Source organism: Cupressus sempervirens, chromosome 2 (assembly GCF_028749045.1).
Source record: "Cupressus sempervirens isolate cs-2001-9-10 chromosome 2, ASM2874904v1, whole genome shotgun sequence".
NCBI lineage: Eukaryota > Viridiplantae > Streptophyta > Pinopsida > Cupressales > Cupressaceae > Cupressus > Cupressus sempervirens.
This window is the reverse complement of record NC_143119.1, coordinates 178,270,638-178,297,241: the sequence shown is the minus strand read 5'-3', so window position 1 is coordinate 178,297,241 and position 26,604 is coordinate 178,270,638. Positions and strand designations below refer to the sequence as shown.

Genomic DNA, 26,604 nt, shown 5'->3' with positions numbered 1-26,604 from the left:
GCATCCTATGACAACTATACTATCCTGGGGTGCTGGTGGATGATCAAAATGCAACCTCTTCACTGCATTGGGTGGATCAGATGCCTCCTACTTAAACAAAAAAGGAAAACCCAAAGTTAGACTACTAAATTTATATGATTCTTTGTATCTAACATTGAATTACTCAAATGCATAATGATCTCTTTTTAAATGATGATTTATACTATTAAAATTTCATAATAAATACCTCTCTTGTTGACCTCCTGCGTCGATCATGAGTCTTTTTTATATCCCCTCGGCAATGCTTGTACCTCATTGATTGTGGGTTGTGTATGTTCAAATATATTTGTCAAATGAATCTACAATTGAAACTATAACATTATAATTCATAGCATGCTAAATTTATAACATATTTAATCTTTAATTCAAACTATGACTTACTAGTGTAGGCTCCTTCTCAAGATATAGTGTTTGCATCATCAAATCTACAAAACTCTCCCGTTGAACCTCGTGTGCACTAGGAGTCTCCTATGATATACAAAATAGTAGTTGTTAATATCACAAAAAATAGTTTTGAATTTATTTATGAAGATAAGGAAAATAAAAAATAAATGATACTTATATATACAATGGGGCTCTTGGTGTGAATGGAAATGCCTAAGCGTTTACGACATGGAATCTGTATGGGCTCATCACCAGTAGCCATGCCCTATATACAATAAAGAATGTAAATAAATTTCATTACCAAAAACATTTTACAAGAATGCATTGATATTTAATCAAATAGAAAGCACCTAATTACTTTTCCTTTGTCAATGGGTGTTGGCTCATCCCCTGCACTTTGTCCCCCAAGGACAGGTGGTACCTACAAGATAAAAGAAAGATTAGCAACCATATATGCTACAATATAAAATAGAAAAAACAATGAGAACACAACATAATGTACTGTAGATGTCTCAAAGCCAAATGAAATGGCCGATAGTGTGGCATCATCAACTTATTTGAGCTCCTCCTTGGTCATCAAATAAACATGAATAAAGATCACATACATGTATAATTCAGTATGGCTTAAAAATTAAAATTACTCTATTATAAAAATTAACTTTAAATCACATATGTCATAACAAATAAATGTACACACGTACTGACATAGAAGGAGTCCATGCCTCTGCATTCCCCTCCTCTCTCGCATCAGGGTCTCTAGCCTCTGCATGTGTGTTTTGTGTATCTTTGTCTAATACAAAATGACACTCAAGAAGATCACCTATGGAACCGAAGAAAATATTCTTGCACATAATGCAAGTGTGAGGCACACAAACATGTGATGAGCTAGCCAATGATGAACTGGCACCAGCATCATCAACACGAGGAGGTAGGATTGACCTATGTTGAGATATCAATAGGCTACTCAGCCTATGAATGGCTCTAATGGTCTAAGAGTTAGCCTTTTCCATAATATTAGGATGTTGCACTTGAGGGGGGGAGATATCAGTAGGGGGGAAAAAGTGCTAGCTTTCTTCCACTAGGAAGAGGGTCTATCCTGAGAAGCTCCTAGTCCTACACCCATGTTGGGCTTCATGCTCCAATAGTTCACTTTGAGTTTCAACACAAATTTTGCATATAATTTTCTAAGGAAATAAAATAGCACCTCTAAATTTCTATGTGGAGGGATATCAAAAACCATCCACCAATGATCCCAAAAGTTTTCATGTACGACATCATTTGTGCACCATTTAATCGATAGTTTGGGTTTTTTTTTGTCGACTAGTATAGTAGTTTTTGGATTTGGAAAAAGGCTAGCCAAATCCTCTTTGGTTATATTGAGGGCCACAACCTCATCATATTCCAAGCCATCATCGAGCATCTCATGCATTTTGTCATGCCAATGAAGAGCAACATTTTGTTGGTTGGTAACCGTTTCAATGTTATCCACTATGGTGTTTAACATGGATAACATAGGAGCCAATGGAGGTACATTACTATATGTTCTTCCTAAACCGAAGGATTTTGGGGGGGTAAAGGATCATTTGGTGGACGATTTTGTGAGGGCACTGGATCATTTGGTGGGGGGTTATGAGGAATAGTGTTCCTTGCCTCAATGTCATCATTTTTATTAGCCATTCCTATTAATTTGCAAAACATAATTTATATTAAAAAAACCTTAATTTTAACAATTTCTATCAAAAAAACCCTAAATTCTAACAAATTCAACTAAAACTAAGAAATTCATGATAAAATTTATTAAATTTATATTCAAATTGATTAGAAATTTTTTTAAAAAGCTTACTTATATTGGATACGCAATATTGAAGCCGATATCCAAAATCCTGTGCACGAGATTCATTGTGATAACAGCTCGCAAGTTGCTTTTTATTATTATAAAAACTTGCAAATATTGTGTATCCAATATTATATCAGATATCTGATACAATATTGGATATTCGATATTTCCACATCAACCGCACATCAACGGGTTGTCTTTTTTGAAACACCCCGTAGGTCAAAAATAACATATTAGTTATTTATATTATACTATACTATTATATTATACAATTATATTATATTATACTATACTATACTATACTATTATACTATTATTTTATATTATAATATTATATTATACTATTATATCATATTATATTAATATATTATATTATATTATATTATATTATATTATATTATAATGTAATATAATATAATATAATATTATATTATATTATATTATACTATTATATTATATTATACTATTACATTATACTATTATATTATACTATTATATTATACTATTAGATTATATTATATTTGTGAATGATTTTTGAAGTATAAAAATATTAATCTTCATAAATAATATAATATATATTTATTATTTTATAATTATATAATGTAATAACTAATTTTTTATTTCATATTACTTTATATATATTTCATACTATATATTTTTTAGTATTCATTATCAGGTATCCAATATTATATCGGGTATCTGATATAATATCGGGTATCCGATATCAAATCGGATATTTGATCAGGGTTGGGCCTTACTTTCTAGGTTTGGTACCTGGATAGGTGAAAAAAATTAAAAGTAGATTTTGAAATGCTTTTAGATGTTTTCAAACTCTATTTTTTTCAGATCGCCACTTTTTGGCACACCATGATCCTACACATACCCTCACCTGAAGCTCAATATTCTTCCTTCCTCCAACTATCTCCAACATTGTAAACATCTAATTTGTCTGTCACAGCTCCCAAATTTTTGGACCAAACCTATGGCGCAACATATCTTGGTGTCCCTCTTCCTCTTGTTATTGATACGTGGTCCTCTACCTTTTTGTACAGTTTTGCTAGACTAAAATTAACTACCTTGGGTGTGAAATCTTTATCCAGTAATATATTGTGAGGCTTTATGTCAAAATGAATTATGTGTCCACTACTATCTTGGTGCAAATACACTATTCCATGAGCTAGTTCCAAATCAATTAAATACAATTGATTCCAATTGAGTATCTGTTCTTTTCCTTTTTCTACAAATATAAACTTTTCTAGGTATCCATTAGCCATGTACTCATATACAAATTGTGCACTTATGAATCCTTCAAAGAAATAACCCATGAGGTGAACCAAATGAAAATGATGAATGGTTCCTAGAGTTGCAACCTCACTCATGAATTGTTCCTGACTTTGTCTTGATTAATCAAGAACTTTAACAACCACCAACAAATTGTTGTGCAACTTTCCTTTGTAAACCACATCGAACCCCCCTTCTCGTAGTTTATCTGTAAAGTTTTCGGTGATCTTCTTTAGTTGAGAGAATGAATATCTTGTCAACATTTGATGAATGTAACTTTGGAGAAAATTCTCCTCTTTCACAATAAACCCTATATTCATTGATCGATTCAGTTCCACTGCATGTTTGGTTGGCTCCATTTGAAATAGGCTTTCTTTCAATTCACAATAATGAGAAATAGGGCTACTACCATTACGAAAGCACTTGCCTCAATAGCTTTTCCTAGAATTCATGAGTAGTAATACGGATTAGTGAGTTCACCAAACCATATAATTTGAAAAATTTTAAAACTCACACAAAATGGTTTATTTCTTGATTCTTACCTATTATAGTTTTCCTTGTTATAGTTCCTTGTTTGATCTTTAGCCTTTTTAAATATGATAAATCTTATTGGACTAGAAACAAGGAAATTATTGAACTAAGTCAGATAATACACTTTCATATGTTTTTTCTTTGAACTATAAGAAAACTAAGCCTAATTAGGTGCTAAGATGCAAATGTAGATAGTTTTGAAACAAAATACCTATTAAGCATTAATCTGGATAGGATTCGTTCCCATACAAGCAAAGGAAGTGCTCTGAATTGAAAATATCATACCCACATTGATATCGCTTGATTTACAACTGATACACTAATGAAATAATGGATTTTGTGTAATATCTCAATGTGCTAATCCCCCCTTAACAATCACCTATTCCAAGGGACATGGTAGACCTAAAGATATGCTTTCAAGTGCATATAACAACCTAGGACACACAAGGACACTTATGGGGGAACTTAGTTCTTGAATACTATGAAAGCCTATAGAAATTGAATGTAGCCACACAAAGAAAATAGAATAAAATAGAGATTTTTTACACAAGCCTAGCTCTACTAAGTAGAGACCAATTTATTTTATTCCATAGGCGCATGAACTAAGTAATGCCTAGCAGTTCCGCTCTTGTCTATCCAAACTCGAGGAGGGGACGATGCTAGGAGGATGAACCGAGACAAACACGACACAAATTCATATTGGTTTTCCTTCCCTCCTAAACCTCATCTCACTTCATTCCCTACTATTTTAAGGGGTGGTACCTCGGGACCAAACATTTTAACTACTTCTCTATTCTCCTAACCATCTTGGTTGACTTGTTGACATAGAAAGAGAAGGAGGGAAAGCATCTAGCAATAGTGGATTGTTCGGGTTGGGCAATGGTTAGTGGTAGGGAATACATGCATTTGGAAACTGCAAACAAAGGGCCCTACTATTCTAAAGGGCCCTACTATATCTAAGGGGGACCAATGGATTATGTAAACGATGACTCAATGGAAGGGATAGATACATCTATCTTGATTATATGATGCACCCTTAGCCCTAGGTGGTTATCCATCCATTAGGTGGTGCCCCCCTCTATATTCGAAGGGAGGAGATTGTAGCCTATAGAATGGTAGGGCATCCAAAAAAAGAAATAGTAGGGAGTGAGTTGGTTCTCCATGTGGTAGTATTCCATTAGGTGGCTTTCCATCTCCATTAGGTAGTGGTGCCCTACCATTCTATAGGCTACCCATTAGGCAGTGTCCCTAGTAAGTTCCCTTTGTGGTGGTTGTTCTCCTACAGAGGAAGGGGCAGATCGAAAGACATAGCCTATAACTATTCCAGGAGTAGATTCACGGCATCAAACTATCTTCCACATGCTAGGTAGGGCCACCCCCTTTCCTGTTGGTTTCCCATAATTGATTCGGCCGAATCAACTATAGCCTTCCACCTGCCCTGGTAAATAATAGGGCCCCACAACTATAATTTTGGGGGGCCAGAGCCAACTGTTTTCCTGGTGCCATTCAATCCAGTCAACTGAGTGAACACAACAACACTGCCAAGGTAGGAGCCTTTGCATCTAATCCTACATGAGGTCATTTTTGTAGCACTTGAAGCATCCAAGATGGTTTGTTGAGCCATTGATTTGATTGATTCAACATTTGAGTAAGCATGGGCTACGGCACCACCAGCGGCATGTCCCCCTTTAATAGTAGGGGCCATAGAATAGTAGGGGCCTATGAATGCACACCCTACAGGCAGATTCATAAGTTTCATAAGTAATGAAGCCCTATCCATTAGTTTCTCACCCACCAATGTGGTTTCATATTCATATGTGGAACTGGACCCCTACCCTATAATTTTATGGGCTATAGGGCCGGCCACTTCACCAGCATTGGAAAAATACGGAGATGGCAACAATAATGAAGGGTTTACCATGGGCATCTAACTGATTCGAACATCCAATCTCTAGCTCTGTTTGAGTCTATGATCCGAAAGGTCCGTTCCACCTTGTTTTGATGATTTGGCAGCACATCCCATTGTTCCAATAGACCTCCCTCCAGTACATCATCCACACACTAGATGAAGACCCAGTGGCACAACAGAAGCCAAAAAGCTTGATCCAGCTAACACCCTACAATAATATACCCCTATGGGGAAGGAAGGTTGAAGGTTATACCTCATCTGCCTAGTAATAATCTGTTTGGGGGCATGCCCTATAAATTGAAGGGGGGGGTATGCATGTAGGGGGCCAGTGAAATATTCTAGACATAATATCCCCACCCCCCTCTAGCCTATCCTATAAATTATAGGCAAGGCTACGGTTTTCTCCATTCAACTATGGTTCCTTAGGAGGAGATGGGGCGAGCCCATAGAATAGTAGGGCCTTGTATGAGTAGTAACTAGTTGAAGGTGTTACGATGCATGCAGAAGTCCATCAACATGTATGGATGGAGAAACACCCATAGAATTGTAGGGTACTGTGGAGATGCAAGAGCCCCCGATTATTAGAGATAGTTCGTGAATGCAACCCTACTATTCTATTATTCCCTTGCATGCCACTACCATTCTAATAGGCAGATTATTCAGAATCTTGAATGCCTTAGGCAAATTATTGCAGATGAGGGCCTTCTACATGCACCCCCACCTTACCTTACCTTCAAATTATAGACCCCAAATGATCTTGGCTCCCTTCAAATTATAGGGCTAGCCCACTCGTCCCTTCTTCATGCATCCCATTCCTATCTCAGTAGAGTTTCATCTCTATCCATCAATTGCCCTATTCATGCATCCTATCTGTTGTGATAATCATGTCTCCATCTCTACTTGATCAATCAATATTAGTTCATTCTCCCCCACGCCTACTCACATCTCTTAGAAATCTCATTGTCGCATCCACCGAACCAGGGAATAATCCCACCCTCATTGTAGATTACATTATGACCCCTCAAATTCTATGGCCTGAATGCCCTACTATTAGTAGGGCCCTACCATTCTATAGGAAATTCTACATGTAACATGCCCAAATGAATTCATTAAACAAGGCCACTTTTGAAGTCATGTCTAACACAACTATCTAGAATTCAGCATGGGCAACAATAGATATAGTAGCAGATCATTGAGACCTCCAAATCGGAACCCACAACCATACTAGAAGCTGGGCATGTTACATATAGAATCAAGCCCTATTCAGTGGGAATGGGGCATTGGGAATTCATCTATAGGGGGGTGGTTCTAGTAGGGGCATAGGGCAGCCCCTACTATTCTATGGCATCAGAGAGAGAAGGTAGGAGTTCTATAGGTAGGGGCGACAATACGTAAGTGGCTATCTTAGGTTAGTGCCACAGATCAAATGAGATAATGAGATGCGAGAAAATGGTCATTTGTAATGGCCATAATGGAAGGATGGCGTACTACATGAAGATGTAAGAGATGGCGCCCTAGGGCAAGGTCTTGATTCAACAGAAGGGGAATCGGTAGCAACCACAGTTAGTCTGTAGAGGACAGGAACTTTGCATATGAATGATGTTTCATTCTTGAGCAGGGGTGGTCCCCAGACTATTCTATGGCCCCCTACTATTCTAAGGGCCATTGTGGGGAGGACCCTACCAAATTACATGATGGCTGGTCCCTACCTTGAGAATAGTAGGGCTATGGGGATAAGGAGACTCTAGTTTTGATGCAAAGGTGTTTGCTCCAAGTTCTTCATAGTAGGGTGAAAGGACCGAAGCAGAGACAACCGATAGGGGCCATAGGCTGCAAGCAAGTTCTATAGGAGGTAGGACCAACCCCCTACCAAAAAGCTAACTCGTAGAATAGTTGGGTGGGGCTAGCAGTTTAGTAGTCTAGACAATAGATGTAACATGAGTGGCCCACTTAGTTAATAGCTATAGTGCCTATTCTATAGGCCCCTTGCATATTATTCGGCCTAATTTTCTCATCTAAACTAATTGTCCAATTCTAAAATTATGGATATGCACTCCACCAAAAGAAGCTCAAAAAAATACAAATTGCTAAGTTGTCAAATTGATCTTCTTGCATGGGCATGCCATTTGGAGAATACTCAAACACAACTCTTTCTAATTAATACTTTAACTAGCATAAATGGTAGAGACAATCTTGGATTTATATTTTCTTTAATTAGTCCATGTTGTTGTACGGTGAACTACCAGATCACACTCGATGATGGAATTGGAGTCAAGCAGAAGTAATCCACATACTACCCCTTGATGTTGAGACTATCAATTCAATCTCAAGGCACTCAAACTTAGCTCTTACATCTTATTATGCAAATCTTTCTCGTTAGAGTCTTATAGACTCGCATGGTACTTCTAATAGAAGTAAAACCATCTCTTTATCAATTTATCTATTTTCTTGTCACTAGAGTCTTATAGACTCACATAGAACTTCTAGTAGAAGTGAACTATTTCTTTCTTAATTTCTCTCTTTCATGAGAGATCACAAGGTTCAGTCTTCCCCTCCTTTCTGTAACATAGAGAAGACTCATGACACATCCATGTGCTAATTAGAATAAGTAGTCATTAACTACTTCACTCACATATCTAAACCTTGATCCACCACTGTCACTTTTAACATGCAAACTTGGAGGTTCGTACAACCTTCTCAAGATTTTTGTCACTTTCTGCCAATAGGATCCATCAATCCATCTATAATCAATTTATATACAACCTTTTGAATATTGTCCACTGCAATCTCTATTCCAACATGACTCTTCACTATGACTCATCAACCTACAGATGCTATAAGGGTGAAGATCCCAACATTTATCCTCTATATGTCCATCTCTACTACAATGGGAACATGAAATATATTCCTTACTTGAACATGATTTGTTCAAACCTGTAGTTTTACCAATATCAAATCTATCACAAGAAAAATAAAATCTCTCTCTCTCTCTCTCTCTCTCTCTCTCTCTCTCTCTCTCTCTCTCTCTCTCTCTCTCTCTCTCTCTCTCTCTCTCTCTCTCTCTCTCTCTCTCTCTCTCTCTCTCTCTCTCTCTCTCTCTCACCAAATCCAAGGCCTTCAAATTTTGGCCTCCAAATAGGTTTGATGGGCTCCTTCATGCCTTGCCCATGCTTTCCTAATCCACTTCCTTGAAAACCCATTTTTTGCATAATCTTCAAGCCAATATTGTTCTTAAAACAACATTTGTCACTATCTAGACAAATTTCATCCATACTTGTAGATGGTTGCTTATCTTCATCTTTAACTGAAAAAACAGGAGAACAAACCAAATCTTGTGTGCTAAAAGTAACATCACAAAAAGGTGGCTTTGATTTCAACATTTCTTTTTCTTCTTTCAAAAATTTTAACTTCTTACTCAAATCTTCATTATCTTTATTGATTTCATCAACTATCATTAAATTGTTTTTCACTTCAACATTTTCTAATTTTTTTTCAAGCTTCTCAATTTGACACAAATATTCATATCTCTACTTCCCAAATGTTTTAAAATCCTCTAAAAATTCTGAATTACACTTTTCTAACTGTCTCAATTCATATTCAAAATATCTTGTTTACAAATAAGACTTTCATTCTCCTTCTTAACCTTCTTACCTGATTTCCCCATTAATTCAAAGAACTTCTTTACACAAATAAATTACCTAGGAACAAACTTTTCCCTGCTGCAATTTCTTCTTTGGAGCTACAATCGTAGTTTCTTCAAACAAAATAACCAATCTCAATTATGGACCCTCAATTTATTTCTCTCATTACTTCATCTCAATCTTCTACGAACACGTCCAAGATCTTATCTATGACTCTAATACCAATTGTAGAAACTGAATGCAACCACACAAATAAAATAGAATAAAACAAAGATTTTTTACACAATTCTAGCTCTGCTAACCAAAGACCAATTTCTTTTATTCAATAGACACACTAATTAATCTAATTACATCACCTCTTTATTATAGACGGTTGCATATTATTCAGCCTAATTTTCTCATCTAAACTAATTGTCCAATTCTACAATCATGGATATCTACTCCACTGGAAGAAGCTCAAACAAATACAAATTGCTAAGTTGTCAAATTGATCTTCTTGCATGGGCATGCCATTTGGAGAAGACTCAAACAAAACTCTTCCTAATTAATACTTTAACTAGCAATAATGATGGAGATAATCTTGGATTTATATTTTCTTTAATCAGTCCATGTTGCTGTGTAGTGAACTACCAAATCACATTCGATGATGGAATTGAGGTTAAGAAAAAGTAATCTACAAAGACACGTAACTAATTTTTTAGATTGAAAAGGGTATCTAAAAATGAGCATTATTTGAAATTATTGTCTTGAACTATTATTGAGGTTGTATTATCAAAGAAGATATTTATGAGTGTGTAATTCTGGCTATCAATCTCGATAATCAAACAAACATTATTTACATAGTCAACCTAAAATTGTGGTAAACCACATCCACCCTACCATAGACTAAAAGGATAGTGGATCTATGTGATGCCACATTTTAGATTGTTGTTGCAAGATAGTGAACAAGGGAGTAAAACTAGGGTGTAGACAATGAAGGTATAGAGGAGATTAAAACTAAACATTGGGTGATTGTATTGAATTAAAATGGGCAAGAAGTGCAACCTTTGGCATTGGTCATATATTTGCATAAATTCTATTAGAAATTTGAAAAGATAATAGTTGATTGCCTCTTGAGCCAAACACCCACGTACCTACTTGACACTCATTAACTCGATAGGTGAGTTTGAATCTAGAAAAGAGAGGGAAAGTTTTTGAAGCCATACAAAAGGAATGAAGCTCATTCATTCGACATCAGAGAGTAGAAGGCAGAGAGAAGATCAAAAAATTAGAGCAGAGAAGAATTGCCACTCGGGCTACTTATAATAAGTCCTAAAACTAATTATTGAGTCAACCTTGAGGCTTTCCTAATTTACAATAATAATATAAGACTATCTTAAGATATTACATTCATCATTATAAATTTTCACGATTACAACAAAATTGTTGGCTCATAGCCTTCATAACTCTTTACTCGATGCTCATCAAGATGTGTGCATTTGACCACTACATCATAATCATCATCATGTTTTCTACCTCTATATAATCCCTCTTAACTAGATTCTATCTCTGCTAGGAGATATAATTAAAACATTAGTAACTGCTGCATAGGAACTCTATCTGAATGTCATCTTCAACAAATCTCAAATAATTATCCAATACCTTCATATTTTTCATACATGCACTTTACCATATCATCAAAATGATTTTTAGAATATGTTCTTAAATGCACATAATCTCATCTTCAATCCTCAAATTACGTGACCTCAATCTCTGTCTACTGCATTATCAATCTCATAGAATACCTCATATGTTGACATAAATGACAAACACTTCCATGAATGCAACATATGATCACTGTATCATCTCTCTAGAACTTCTAGGATACTCCCCCATAGGAATACTGACAACATTCATGCTAACTATTAGAAAGTTAAGTTTGTTAAGATAACTGAGAGGGGAGTGACTAGTTATTTGATCAATATAACTTTTATTAACGTTATTAATTCTCAAACATCTGATCAATATAAATAGAAACCATAAGAGGATAATCATGCATAATGACACCTAATATGTTAACTAGGGAAATCCTTGATCAGTGAGAAAACCATAGTGGTGATGGTACCCACAAAATGATGTATTATATAAGTTCCTTGTTAGAGGATGGAATTTGTTAGGAGCCAATGAAATGTATTCAATACATATTAGACACCATTAGGAGACTTTGAATCCTTGTGAAGAGATTCCAACCCTAGTAGGAGCTATGCTAGCGTTGTTAGGAGTTGTTGAAGGTAGAAGGACCCACTATGCAAACAACTTTATTGGCAAGACCATTGAACTCATTGTCTAACTAGCCTCTTTATTATTCATTTCAAAATAATAGCAATTGATCATCTTTCCACTAGCACTCTCTACTGAATATAATCATTGCACTCATTCACTGTGCCTCTACTACACTAAATACTTCTTAGATCTAAATACTAGAAACACAAACTCACATCACAATAATCCCTTAGATCACCTACATGCATGTAACTCACACTTATAATTCACCTTCTATTCCAAAAGAAATCATACACTCTCCTCTCCTTCATTGCAAGGAAAATAACTCTCCTTTATATCAAGTCCTCAAAATAATCCATTTAGTTGGCCTTGAGGCTTTACCAATTCACAATTACAATAGGACCTCATTAAGATGAAAAGTACATGCTACATTACATATTTTCATAATTATATAACATTTTCAACTCACTATCTTTACAAATATTTCACACATGTGACTTCGTACTTCATGCACTCATTGACATCATCATCGTGATGTTTTCTACCTCTGTGTAAATTTTGCATAACCAAATTATATCCTTGTTAGGAGATATAACTACTTCTCAAGAATTCTATTTGTAAATTGTCTTCTATAAATCTCGAATATCTATTACTAGTCTTCAACTTTCTGCATGTGCTCTTAGCCACATCATCAAGACACTTAGTAGAACATGTCCTCAACTTCTCTTGATCTCATCTTTAATCCTCAAATTGTATGGTCTCTATTTCTATCTGCTACTTTGTCAATCTTCACAGAATAAACAATATGTTGACATCAATGAAAAATAGTCATGAGTGCAACATGTAATTGTTGTAACAATCTCTCAAGTGGTCTACAATTCTTAAATAATCCCCCATAGGAATATCATTAGCATTCACATTAATGCTAACACCTCCTCCCCAAATACATATTGATATGCATTAGAATCAATCAAGGGACCCATACATAAGTTCTTGCACATAATACAAGTTTGGGGCATTCAAGCATGTGAGCTTCCAGCTGATGAACTCATACCAACATCATCAACACGAGGAGGAAAAATTGACCTACATTCTTCCTCTATGCAAACAGTTTATCCTAGGGTGCTCCTAATCATAGGCCTTGGTTGGGCCTCATCCAAGAATAGATCATTTTTTTCCCAAGAACAAACTTGAAATACAATATTTTCTAAAATAAAAGGGCACTTCCAAAATGTTGTGTGGTGGTTTGTCAAAAATCATCCACCAACAATCCCAAAAGTTGACACTCATTGCCTCATTTGTACACCATTTTATTAAGATTCTTGGTTTGGTGCTTTTGACTCTAATGCCAATTTTCAGGTTGACAAATAGGTTTCTCAAGTCATCTTTACTAATTTATAGGGCTGCAACCTCATCATAATCCATCCCATCATTAAACTACATATGCATCTCATTATGCCACTGAAGAGTAGTATTAAGTTGCTTGGTAAGTATCTCAATGTTTTATACTATGGAGTTTAAATTGGATAGCATGGGAGACAATACAGGAATGTTTTGATGTGTGGTTTAAAACCCTCATATTTCATTTAGATTCTAGTGAATCAAATCTTCCAAGTGAAGAGGGTTTTGAGAGAGGAGTGAATCATTTAGGCATTGTTGTGGTTTGGGTGGAGGTGATTGTGGTTCATTTTGAGGCTCATTGTTTCATGGGTGGGGGTTTTGAGGATCATTTCTATCAGCCATGTCTATTTAGATTGGACACACAATTCAAATTACAATTGTATTCAATCATAAACCACATAAACTCTATTTAAAAAGAAAAACTAAATTTGATTATAAAAACAAATGAAATACATACATGGAAAAAAATTACTTACTTGGAGTTAAAACTTGGTGTGACTTATTTGATACCCAAAAATAATTTTTAGACTCGAAACGTTGAAGCTAAACACAAACATTATTAGATTGGTGAAAAATGAACTTGCAGGTTGTGTATATTATCCCACGTATCAAGTATCTTATATTTCGAGTATCTAGTTTCAATAGGATTGTTAAACATTGTTATGGTGATAGGCTTGGGGGGAAAAAGTCAAAGTGGATTTTACTTTTGGACATTCCAAAATTATTATTTTTCCACATCGCCACTTTTTGTACCCCCTATGATCCTGCACATATCTAGCAATAGGAGCACAATAGATATAGATACTAGATCCAACCTTGCTACTACCCTATTATTTGGCTCTACTAATTTTGAGTATCTAGGTTGTAGGCTTTCATGTATTCTAGAACTATATTTGGGACATTGTACTAATACTGAGAGGCCACCTACTTGAGCCAAGCCACTAGTGAGAATTTGTGTAATGATTAGAGCATTTTCCTATGTTCTGATCAATTCCTAGAATCCTAGTAAATCCACATGTCCCATGATTGTTTCAATGATGTCAATAAGTGAGCATTTCAAGATGAGAGAATAGTCATATATTTGGTATTTTAACTTCATTTCCTCCAACTTTGGAATATTGGTATACTTCATAAGAATGAGGTATATATGTATTCTCTTTTGATGTCTTTATGACTTCAATCAAATCTTTTCTTATAGTTAGAGAGTGTTTGCATCAAATGATTGTTAATGATTTAGGGAACCATAATCTTTTATTATTGAATATAACTCATTCTTCTTTGGCAGATGCTTTTAATTCATTCCAAATTATAGGGTTTGATTATTATCATAGGAGTGTTGTCTAAAAATCCCTCAAGACAATTACCAATGCAAATTGTTTCTTTCAACCATCACAACCACTATTGTAACTTGTTAAACTAATTGAATTCCTTCTCCTATGGTATCAAATTGAGTTTCTTTTCCCCAAAATTTTGAAAGCTCTATCAATACTCAAATCCCATGAAGACATGTTTACTCTAATTCTCCAACATAGCTCATTTTTGAAGTTTAATCACCATATAAAATCTTCACTGTACATTTTGTAAAGACTACATTTTCACACACATGCCACATAGGCAAAATCCCATCAATTGTGGAAGTCAAAGTCAATAGTGGACTACACATAGTTGAAACAACAAGTTAAATTATTTCAATAAGTATATCAACTTGCACAAAATTTGAACCTACATGACAAATAAAAAGATACAAAATAATTACATTTCATAAGCCATGTGTCAACAAAAATGTTGAACACAACATGCCATCACATGACTATGTCATGTATGAAATACAGTTAGGAAGTTGAACTTCATTGCATGGTAGGATTACATCAAACAAAAACCCAAAGTTTAATACATTTATGAGCATCATAAATGAATATCAACCTACACATTGGACATAAAATAATGAGTTTATCATATAAGTATAATATCATGAAAAAAGAAAACACATAGAAGAATATAAATAATGTCATTGGACCTTTGTCCATTTGTATGCATCGTTGTCTCCCTTGCCATTAGACATCATCCATTTTCTATCTTGAGATGCGAGTGTGGCCCATGGATTTTACTGCCCAACTAATAAGTGTTTAGCTCCCTCGGTGATCTTCCTAACACGAAAAACTCCCTAACTCTGCCCAAGTAACCTAGCATTTCAAGATAGTTGGATTGGATGGATCGAGTATAGCCATGTGACTAATATACTATGCAATCATATGCCTAAGTAGAAACTAAACATGGATGTGGAAGGAAGAAATAATAACCATGCATAAACAAAAATATGCAAAATAAATAGCTTGGCTAAGGATTTTTAATACCAAATTCCAATTTGCCACTGGTAGATAGAAAGAGTAAAAACAAAACATTTTCATTTCCTACCCTTCCCTATTAGCCCACATTCAACACCCTTGAAAATGACTACCTTTTCCTCAAAAACATAACATAATTTCATTTAAGCAAAACCTGTGCAAAAGCATAATCACCTTATGATTAATAAGATATGTCAAGGTACCTTAAGGTACTAAATTATGACCATTTCCATATTTAATGGGCATTCAAGAATTTTGAAGTGAATATTTCTCCACCAATTCCATTATAGGGAATTATGTAAGTTCTATTCGCATAAAGCATAGAGAACATCAATTCTCATGAACACATAAAATAAATTCCACATAATGTTCCCCAATTCCATAAATACCAATATTACATTTAATACATTATTACTTAAAAAAAACCAACCCCATGTTCATTTATATTTTCATATCCATATCTAAATAAAGTGACATACTTAAATAATAAATTAAATGGATTACCCATATCAATTTGAGCAACAAAGTTCTTCTTCTTTTAAGACTAACCTACTAGAGGTAATCTCATGTTAAAGAAGACTAAACTAATCCTAATTTCCCTAAAGAAGAACCTAAGAATAGATTCCCATGTATGATAAGAAAAAGAGACGGAGTTTTAGGAAAATAGAAAATCATTTCAATACAATCATAGAATAAGTTTATTAACTTAACTTCCTCCAACTCCTATACTTCACGTTTTCTTTTTGAGATGATAGTATTTCCTCAATACCCCCACATTAATAATTTAATCTCATCTTTGAATCAACCTGCAACATAATTTAGCATCTACATGTACAACTAGCATGACACATTAGTTATACTAACCATTTCTGTTGCAAGAAATGGACTTATTTTGTATTCTATTCAAATTTTTATACTGTAATGAAGAGGATCTTACTCTCATCTCAAATCACACATTATTCTCTATTTTTTAATAAAAGAAAACAAAACTAAAATTTCATCTCTCTTATATTAAATGCATATACTTAAAGGAGAGGTTTACCATCATTACATAGTGCAAATAATAATGCCAAACTAATAAGCACCCTGAGAAAATGGTTGAACTTGTATCTGCCACAAGTTCTTCACTAATCTCTGAGAAAAAACCACACAAAGCATATATAGAGAATTTCAAAAAATAAAAAAAGTTACATGTATATCTATTTAGATGTTGAGGGATTTAAGATACAAATGTAGTATTCTTACACAATATTACAAAAGTGCTACAGTAGAGCACATGGAGCAATCGATTACAATTTTCTTATAAAGTAATTTGGAAGCACTTGATAAACATCATACCCCAGAAAAGAACTTGAACAACCATTTTATTTGACAACTATGTTTATAGTTAATTTCATTTAGTTTTTAACTAAACCAACATTTTATTCAAAAGAGTATAATCAAGTGTTGTATGAATAAATGAATGGTCATAGAAGTATAGATCAACATTAAATTTTTTTTATAAAATTGTAGAAGTAATTATGCATATAGGAAACAAGGCAACATTTTTGTAGGAGCTGATGCTCGAGTTAGAGTTCCACCACCTTGGTGGAGTTCATTATTGGTTTACCTGCACCAATTTTGTTTGTCATTTAGCATTTAGACTATCAATTTGTACATGTGAAGGAGTCAATGTGGAACTGCTGCTCCACTCCTTGTTCTACCATCAAGTTAATATGCCAATTAATTGTTGTAATTAAACCAAATTTATCTCAATGGATAGGAAGTTACATATCTAGTGCCATGCATAATTTTAATATAGTTCTTTGGAGAGCTAATTATTATTAATCCTTATGCATTTATTTGTTATGCTATGCATAATTTAGAAATTCTAATTGTAGTTTGCATGATTATGAGATGCAAACAAATAGAGTCATCTATTGTATAAACCCTCATAACAGAGGCAATGTGTATTTGAATGAAATGAATAAAATATTCATTGTTTGTGTGTAAAATTCTTGTAGTGCTCTATTATACTCTATTTTTTTGCTCGTTTGTTTTATTGTTGCATGTTTTAGATTCTACATTTGGTATCAGAGCTACAAGGAGAGATCATGGGCGTGACAATGAAAAATCTTGAGCATGTGTAAGAATGTGAGCAAAGAAATGAAGGGAGAGCAAAGCTAGAAGATTGTGCAAAGAGCTTGTTGTAATTAAAGAGTCATTATTGTAGAAGAAAGCTAGAAGCATATTGCAGAAGGAAAATATGTGTTGAAATGGATTTAGGAAAGGTTGAAGATTTATAGGGATTAAAGCAGATCTATTATGTGCAATCCAAGAATATTTCTCACTTGTAGAGGTAGGTAATTTATTTGTGTAAGATTTTATTTAAATGCGGAAGACAAGAAAAAAGGTTAAAAAGAGAATGAAAGTTTAATTTGTGAAAAAGATTGTTTGAAAGATGAATTGGAAGAATTAGAGAAGTGTAACTCAGAGTTGGTAGAGAATTTGAAAATATTTGGAAATAAAAGATATGATTATTTATGTCAAATTTAGAATATTTAGGAAGAATTGAAAAAGATTAAAAGGTCAATTTAAAGTTGTTTGATAAAGTTAACAAGGAGAATGAAGATTTGAGTAAGAGGTTAGAGATTTTTTTAAAAATGAGATCTTGAAGTCAAAGTCATCAATTTGTGATGTTGTATGTGATACGAGTGATCTATGTCAATTTAATGTTGACAATGAAGTCAAAGTTTCTCCAAGGAAATAGTGCAAAGATGAAGGTAAGAATATATCTAGAGGTATAGATGGAAATTGTTATGATGAAAACAATGGATGTTTTAAAAATAATATTGGTTTAAAGATTGTGCAGAAAATGAGATTCAAATGAAGCAGATCGGAAAAGCATGGGAGAGGCATGAAGGAGCCCATCCATCCCATTTGGAGACCAAAGTATGAAGGCCAAGGATTTAGTAAGAAAGATAAAGTTGATGCCATGATTATGAGAAGTTTAGAGAAATTGGTTGAAAGAGTGCATTGTTCTCATTGTCACTGAGAAGGACATTCTGAAGATAAACGTTGGGACCTTGACCCTTCTAAAGTTTGCTGGTTGAAGAGTCATAGTGAAAAGACTTGTTGGAATAGAGGTTGCAGTGGAGAATCTATGAAAATTTGTACGCATATTGATTATGGATGGATCGATGGATCCTGTTGGTAGAAAGTGACAAGGATGTTGAGAAGGTTGTACAAACCTCCAAATTTGCATGTCAAAAGTGATAGTGGCAGATCAAGGTTCAGTTGTTTGAGTGAAGTAGTTGATGATTTCTTGTTTTGATTAGCACATGGAAGTGTCAAGAGTCTTCTATATATTAGAGCAAGGAGGGGAAAATCGAGCCTTGTGATTTCTCATGAAAAAAAGAAATTGGTAAAGGGATAGTTGACTTCTATTAGAAATACCATGCGAGTCTATAAGACTATAGTGATGAGAAGTTGCATGAGTCAAGTTTGAGTGCTTGGAGATCAAACTGCAAGTCTTGACCTCAAGGGGGAGTATGTAGGAACTCTTGCTTGAGCCACAGTTCCACTGCATTACTGAAGTTCATCATTGGTTTACATACACCAGTTTTGCTTGTCATTCAGCACTTAGATTACTAGTTTGTACATGCGGAGCAATCAATATGGAACTGCTGCTCCACTCCCAATTCTATCATCAAGTTAATCTGCTAGCTAACTGTTGCATCTCCATGCATAGGAAGTTGCACATATAGTGTCATGTATAATTTTAGTACAGTTTTTAGGAAGTTGCACATATAGTGTCATGTATAATTTTAGTACAGTTTTTAGGAAGTTGCACATATAGTGTCATGTATAATTTTAGTACAGTTTTTTGGAGAGTTAATAGTTATTAATCCTTAGACATTTATTTGTTATGCTATGCATTATTTAGAAGTTCTTATTGTAGTTTGCATGATTATGAGATGCATGCAGTTGAATGTATGAAATGTAAACAAATAGAGTCAGCTATTTTTCGAAGATATGATCTCTATACAGTGATCTCAGTTTATTGATTTATTATGCTGCACAATATAAGCCCTCATAACAGAGACAATGCGTATTAAAACAAAATGAAGATATGATCTCTATACAGTGATCTCAGTTTATTGATTTATTATGCTGCACAATATAAGCCCTCATAACAGAGACAATGCGTATTAAAACAAAATGAATAAAAGATTCATTGTTTATGAATAAAATTCTTACAATACTCTGTTTTTTCTCCCATTTATTATGTTTTAGTTTCTACAATTATAATATAAAGCTGTGCATCTTGTTGACTTGTCCAGTCACGAAGAATGTGTTATTTACACACATCTTCACTTAGTTTTTTCTAAATTGCAGACCCGCTCATATTTCAGGTGAATAGATAATCAATTTTGTTTAAACACTTTTAAACTACTTAATACAGAACTCGTTGCAAGCGTAAAATAAAAATACATTTCCACAGTCATTAAGAGGTGATTCACTTCAGCTAAAATGTTGGAACTCTAATACGTGCATCATCACCATCATTACATGTTGCTAGCCATTACCTACGTTGGGGCTCAATACAATATTAGAGAAATTGAACTCAACTAACCTGAAATGGTGGAATATCAAATAACAGTCGCAAGGCGAGCCCAATAAGTTCTACGCCTAATGAGGAAGAGGACTTAAGACGTGTAGAGGCTTTCATCCTCTATCCAAAAGGCTACGTTTAAGATTAAGGAAATGGAGCAATAACAGCATTAAAACGTTCCCAATTACAACCATGCTCTTAAAACACAGACGGTCAAGGGTAAAGCTTGCTGTGTGGCTCATTTGTTTAATTCTGAACAGCTAAGATCACTTAGTCATTGCTTTATTTTATAACAACCCCTTTGAATAAAAGAGAAGCAGTTCTACATGCGAAACATAATCACATGCACACCATAATCCAAACAATTTTAACAGACCACCAGCCAATCATATTCTATCAAAACTTATAAATGTCCATCAAAGCCAAGGAGATTAGAAAGGAAAGAAACTGTTTATGAGTCAAGATAAAAAAATTCCCAGAAATTTGAACAACCTCTTGACAACTTGCGTAGACCCTTCTGCTAGGCACTCAGTCGCAGTTCTCTTTTTATTTTTCCACGTCTTTTCTGAGGTCTCTGTTTTCAATGCAATGCGTCCACTCCCATCGATGGCACGGTTTCCATGGAGAAGAAGACTCTATTAATAACACTATTTCCTCACTTTCTATCCGTTTCTAGTTTCAGGTATGGAAAACAGACTCTGACATTAATAATATTAATTTCCGGTTCACTTTGTTATTACAACCTTGATTACACACCCATCCCAACTCTACTGTCCACCAAAAACATTAATGAAACATGAGAACTCTTAGCATTGTGGTTATGTACCATAAGTCAAATATTTATTTAGTTTTCTTCCCTCAATTTACATTTTGACTAAAATAAAGTCATTTAGTAAAGAAATTTTTATTACTATAGTTAAGCTTATATTTCCTTAAAAACAAATAAAATGAATTAGATCACATATCTAAATTATGCCCTAAAACAATGCATTCTAATATTCATTACAACGTAGCAATAAGCAATGAAGTATGATTTCTTTCAATACTTCTATTATGCACAAGGTGGTGTATGTGGGTCAGATTATATGAACCGACCCTCAACTTCAATCCTACAACCACTCATACACACTCTCAACCAAAGAAGATATAGATCAATGCTCGCCAATAATCAACTGAAATAGCATCAATAAGCACAACCAATGAAATCATATCACATTTCATATATTTGTTTTTAGAAAACATATTCATCACTATGCCTCAACATCAAAATGTACCATCAACATAATGCATCATTTAAATATAACATCATTATCAACATGTATCAATCTAAAATGTAAGTATAATGAAAAATAATCTAGATCACATAGTAGATTAACATATCGACAAAATAAAATCTCATCAAATTTCATAAAGATAAAAAATACATAACTACATGGTTAAACTACAATTTGACTATAGTCTATGGTTGAACAATGTCTAGATCAAAAGTGCAAAATAGACAACTAAAGATAACCAATACTCAGTCTATGTCCACCAACAAATCGACAAACTTCCTACCAAATAAGAGTCTCACAAGGTGGGTTGTGATACATTTGATCAAAGCTCGTACGACCTCGTTAGCCATCAGTATCATCTTGAACTTGTGCACATAGCACAGGAATTCCTTGCTTATTTCATGTGAGTCACCACTATTTGAAACATTCAAGTGGCATATGCTGGCTGTAATGTATGTTGTACTGCCATTCTATGTAGGGGATCAAAGGTTATGTGTACTTTATTTATATCCATGACTTTTTTGGAGAATGCATAATATAGAATTAACATTAATCGATGTGGCCAGTGGATGAGGTATTATCTCTGCTTTTGACCATCTTCTATAGCTTTATAAGTTTCTTCAATCTCGCTACATGAGCATTTTTCCAAACAGTTGGCACACTGCCATCACCTTACTTTGTTTGATTTCTGCATTATCTCAAGCATTATCTACTTTGTTTGTGCCTTGCTTTGTTTCTTCGCTCAACTTAATATTTACAGTTATCACATACCTTGGATGCCTTGTGCATAGTTCAGCATTTTTCCGTATACCAACAATGACAGCCACAGTACGATCATATAGTTAAACAAGATTTCATTTCACAGTTTAAAGATCACACATTAAGTTTAATTTCTAAATCAAAAGTGTTAAATAGTCAAAGTTGACTTTTTTTTTTCAAAGTGGGAATAGGAATACCTATTCTGTAATACTTATTCTTGAATAGAAAATGGGGTTATGTATTGCTGTTCTTGTTTGGTTCACCCAAAATTTGATGCGGAATACATGGACTCAAAAATTTATGTTTTCTAAAATAAAAGAAAATAGGAATAGGAATACGTATTCCTATTCCATCTATTTTGGTGGATTAATAAATCCTCATTTTTGGGCCAAAATTGGAATACGTATTCCAATTTTATTTCTATTCCAATTCCGATTTGGTTCATCCAAACAAAGAATTCAAAATTTTAAGAATATACATATGCTTATCCCACTTGTATTCCCGTTGCCAAATGGACCCTTAATATGTGACGTTAACACTACTTTGCAGAGTCGAGTGGGTTTGCTGATCCTTTCATAACCATCCATCGATTGTAATATAACATTCAATCTTAGTGATGCAGGTTGTTCATTGGCACTTTGTCCAACATATCGAGTTCATATACTTTTATCTGAGACCAACGCTTCGTGTTTGAGCTGGCTTCATATTTCAAAATTCAGGTGTATAGCAAGACTGTTTCTCCACCTTGAGCGCTACTTTATCTGAAGAGGCGCAACTCATCCTTCCACATTCTTCCAGTAAGCAGCGTGAGCCTTCATTGAGCTTGGCTATCGGGTTCACAATCGCAGTTTCGATATGCGCGTTTGCTCAAACACCAACAGGTTATCTGGACTCCATTTACGCTCTAGGCTTACGGGGCGACAGTTCTGTGCATGTTCTTTGAATTGGCAATGGTCTTGCACGTGTATTTCAAATCCTGCGCAATCCTACAATGATTTTGATAACAGAGCGCACGGTTCATGTTCAACACCCATGAAATTTGATGAAGAAACTTCGAAGGATTCCCGTAGACAGTCAAGATTAATTCATACCTACCATCATCGGGAGTCTGTCTATTAACCCATGTTTATCAATTTTCGAACAATTGAATTTGGGTGGGGCATCATTTAATCTGTTTCCAGGGAAGACGTAAAGTTGAAACTGATGGAAGATTAAAAACATAACAATTTCTTGAAGAGAGGAACTTAGGAATGCTCAAATTCGGAGCATTTAGAATCGCCTCAGTTATGTCAGCTTCATTTTCACCCATACCCAACCTTTTAAAGTTTTGACTTATTCAAGAACTGGTTATGAATGCTCGATTTTGGAGCATTACCAACTTTGGTTCTGTCTTTGACCATTTCCAACGTCCATAATTTTCACTTTGACCATAACTTTCACTTTGACTTTGACGAAGTACCATGGTTAATTGTGAATGTGTTTCCAAAATTAATGAGTATTAATTTTTTACTTTTCAATTTAGATTGTGTATATTCTTTTGAGCCAATGTTTTGGGTTATAGGGTGGCTGCTGATTTAAATTTAGAAAAGTGAGTTATAAATATTATTTTTTGAGCACTTAGAACCATTAAGGCTTTGTTTGGTTCCTTGAAGATGATAGTAGTTGACTTTTTCAAAATCTAGATTTCAAATTTTTTGCATTTGTTTCAAAATTGGCAAAATGGAATTAGCATACCGGACTTCCAATTTTGCCTCAAAACCAGGTTTTCCAACTTCCTACTAGCAAGTAGGAATTGAAAATCAAAACTTGGTTATGCTCTTTAAGGAGTGTAAAAACAATAGATTGGACTACTTTTTGAAATTTGCCTTCGACTCCAAGCTTACGCATAAAAATGTGCCTTCACACGCATCTTCTGAGTGAAACAAATAGTTCAAGTAAAATCTCAAAATTGAAATGAAGATTTGCAAAACCTTGATTTGGCTAAACCAAGGTTTGTAGAAATCCTGATTTTTAAAATTCCATGAACCAAATGGACCCTAAGTGAGAACCATTAAGTTACGAGAGTTGATTTTTAAGCATTTCTAATTAGAATTTTTAATAATTTGATCATTAATGAGAACATATTTCCACAATCCATGATAATTATTTTGCTAAAAATACTTTACACAATCAAATTCAACAACAAGACATGACTTTGGAGAATTAAGTCCCTTAGCATTATTTGGCAAATTAAGCTAGTTTAATGAGAACCACGAGATAATTAAATTTATTTTGAAAAACAATTTTAGTTATTTATTATTATTGAAACTTAAACCACATGATTTAATTGAACATTTGACTAGGAAAATTTAAACATAAGCCATAAAAGGCAAAAGACAAAAAAGCCCAAATGTAAGATTGCATATAGGTACTTCTAACACTATTTACAACAAGAAGCTTGAATAATTGTCCATAGTTCAGGGTATATAGGCTTCCCAAGACAAGATTTCTTTTTAATATCCGCAATCAAACTAAAACACAAATAATAAAAATGAACACTCTATAGATGTATGGGATTGACCATTCAAGTAGAGTGGGATCTACATATATAGAGTAAAATTAGAAAACATCTAATGTCACTCGTGACAAAAAAGAATTATATATATATATATATATATATATATATAATTTAATAATCAACGTGACCCTTAAACCTGCAAGATTCACGTAATATAAAGATGGCTCCCTACATCATTCCATTTCTAAATAGACAATCGTCCCAAAGTGTTCTTGGTGTCTTTGTAGCATGGATATTTAAGTGGAAGATGACAATTGTTCTTCCCGTGGTGGGCCGGAGGGGTTGAAGGGTGGTGGAGGAATGCTTACATCATCACCGCGTCCTTCAAGCATTTGTACGACCCTGCTCATTGACGGTCGGTCAACGAAATTGTATTGAATACACCAAAGTCCTACTTTCGCTGTTCTCCTCACTTTCTCTTCATCTTCCACTCCCATATCTCCTCTGCCTCTTTCTCTCAACCTCTTCTCCAACTCCCCACTCACTATCAATTTGAACGCCCATTCCGGAAAATACAATTGACTTGAACGACTCGCCTGCACGTCAATGTTCTTCCTCCTTTCTGCTATCTCCAGTAACAGCATTCCAAAACTGTGAACATCTGATTTGTCCGTTACAGCTCCCAAATTTCTATCCCACACCTCTGGCGCAACATATCCTGGCATCCCTCTTGTTAACGTGATTGATACGTGGTTCTCTTCCTTCTTGGAGAGTTTAGCAAGACCGAAATCGGCTACTTTTGGTGTGAAATCTGCGTCCAGCAATATATTGTGAGGCTTAATGTCAAAATGAACGATGCGCCTGCTACAATCTTGGTGCAAATACACAATTCCACGAGCTGCACCCAAAGCAATTGAATACAGTTGACCCCAACTGAGCACCTACTCGTTTCCTTTTCCTTTTCCTTTCTCTGCAAATAGAAACTTCTCTAGGGATCCATTGGCCATGTACTCGTATACAAGTGCGGTCCTGAACGCTTCAAAACAGTAACCCATGAGGCGAACCAAATGGACGTGATGAATGGTTCCCAGCATTGCAACCTCGTTTATGAACTGCCTCTCACTCTGTCTCGATTGATCAAGAATTTTGACGGCCACCAAAGTGCCACCTGGAAGATTACCTTTGTAAACCACACCTAATCCCCCTTCTCCCAATTTATTTGCAAAGTTGTTGGTGATCTTCTCTAGATGAGAGAATGAATATCTGGTTGGCATATGATGTTTATAACTTCGGAGGAAACTCTCCACTTTGCCAATAGTCACTGAATTCACAGGTTCGGTTGGGACATGAGTTTCGACCTCTTTAAACTTGAAGAAGTATGACATCTTTCGGTAAACAACTATGAGAGCTCGTGCTACTATTATTATGACAGCTAATCCTGGAAATCAAGCGTAGTAATATAGATTAATTAGCGACTGCACCACAAGAAAATTAGAAGAGTTTTAAAATTTGCACATAAAGGTTAGTCTTACCTTCCATAGTTCTGCTTGATAGTTTCATTGTAAGGAAGTAAAGGTGCGCAGAATCGCTTCCTACGCTAATCTTTGAGAAGATGATTATGCAAATCAAAGTAACTATTGAAAAGATCTCAAGAAATGCATAATAACATAATCAAAATAACAAAGAACACACAACATAGTGATTACCGTGGGGAAACCCTTCAGGGAGAAAAACCCCACCCTCCAAAACTCGCACAATGTATTATCAAACCAAGATGATTACAATACACTTGCAATGCAAGTTCTTATAGGAGCGCATCACCACAACTCGAACTTGGAGAGACTCCTTCT

At 34.7% G+C, this 26,604-nt stretch overlaps 2 pseudogenes; both read right to left on the bottom strand.

Annotated features, from left to right (window-relative positions):
* LOC149571651 (rust resistance kinase Lr10-like) overlaps positions 1 to 22,297 on the bottom strand; it is a 53,639-nt pseudogene extending 31,342 nt beyond the window's left edge.
* A 2,753-nt stretch (positions 22,298 to 25,050) lies between these two features.
* LOC149571650 (rust resistance kinase Lr10 pseudogene) lies at positions 25,051 to 26,293 on the bottom strand (annotated as a pseudogene).
* Positions 26,294 to 26,604: the final 311 nt, after the last annotated feature.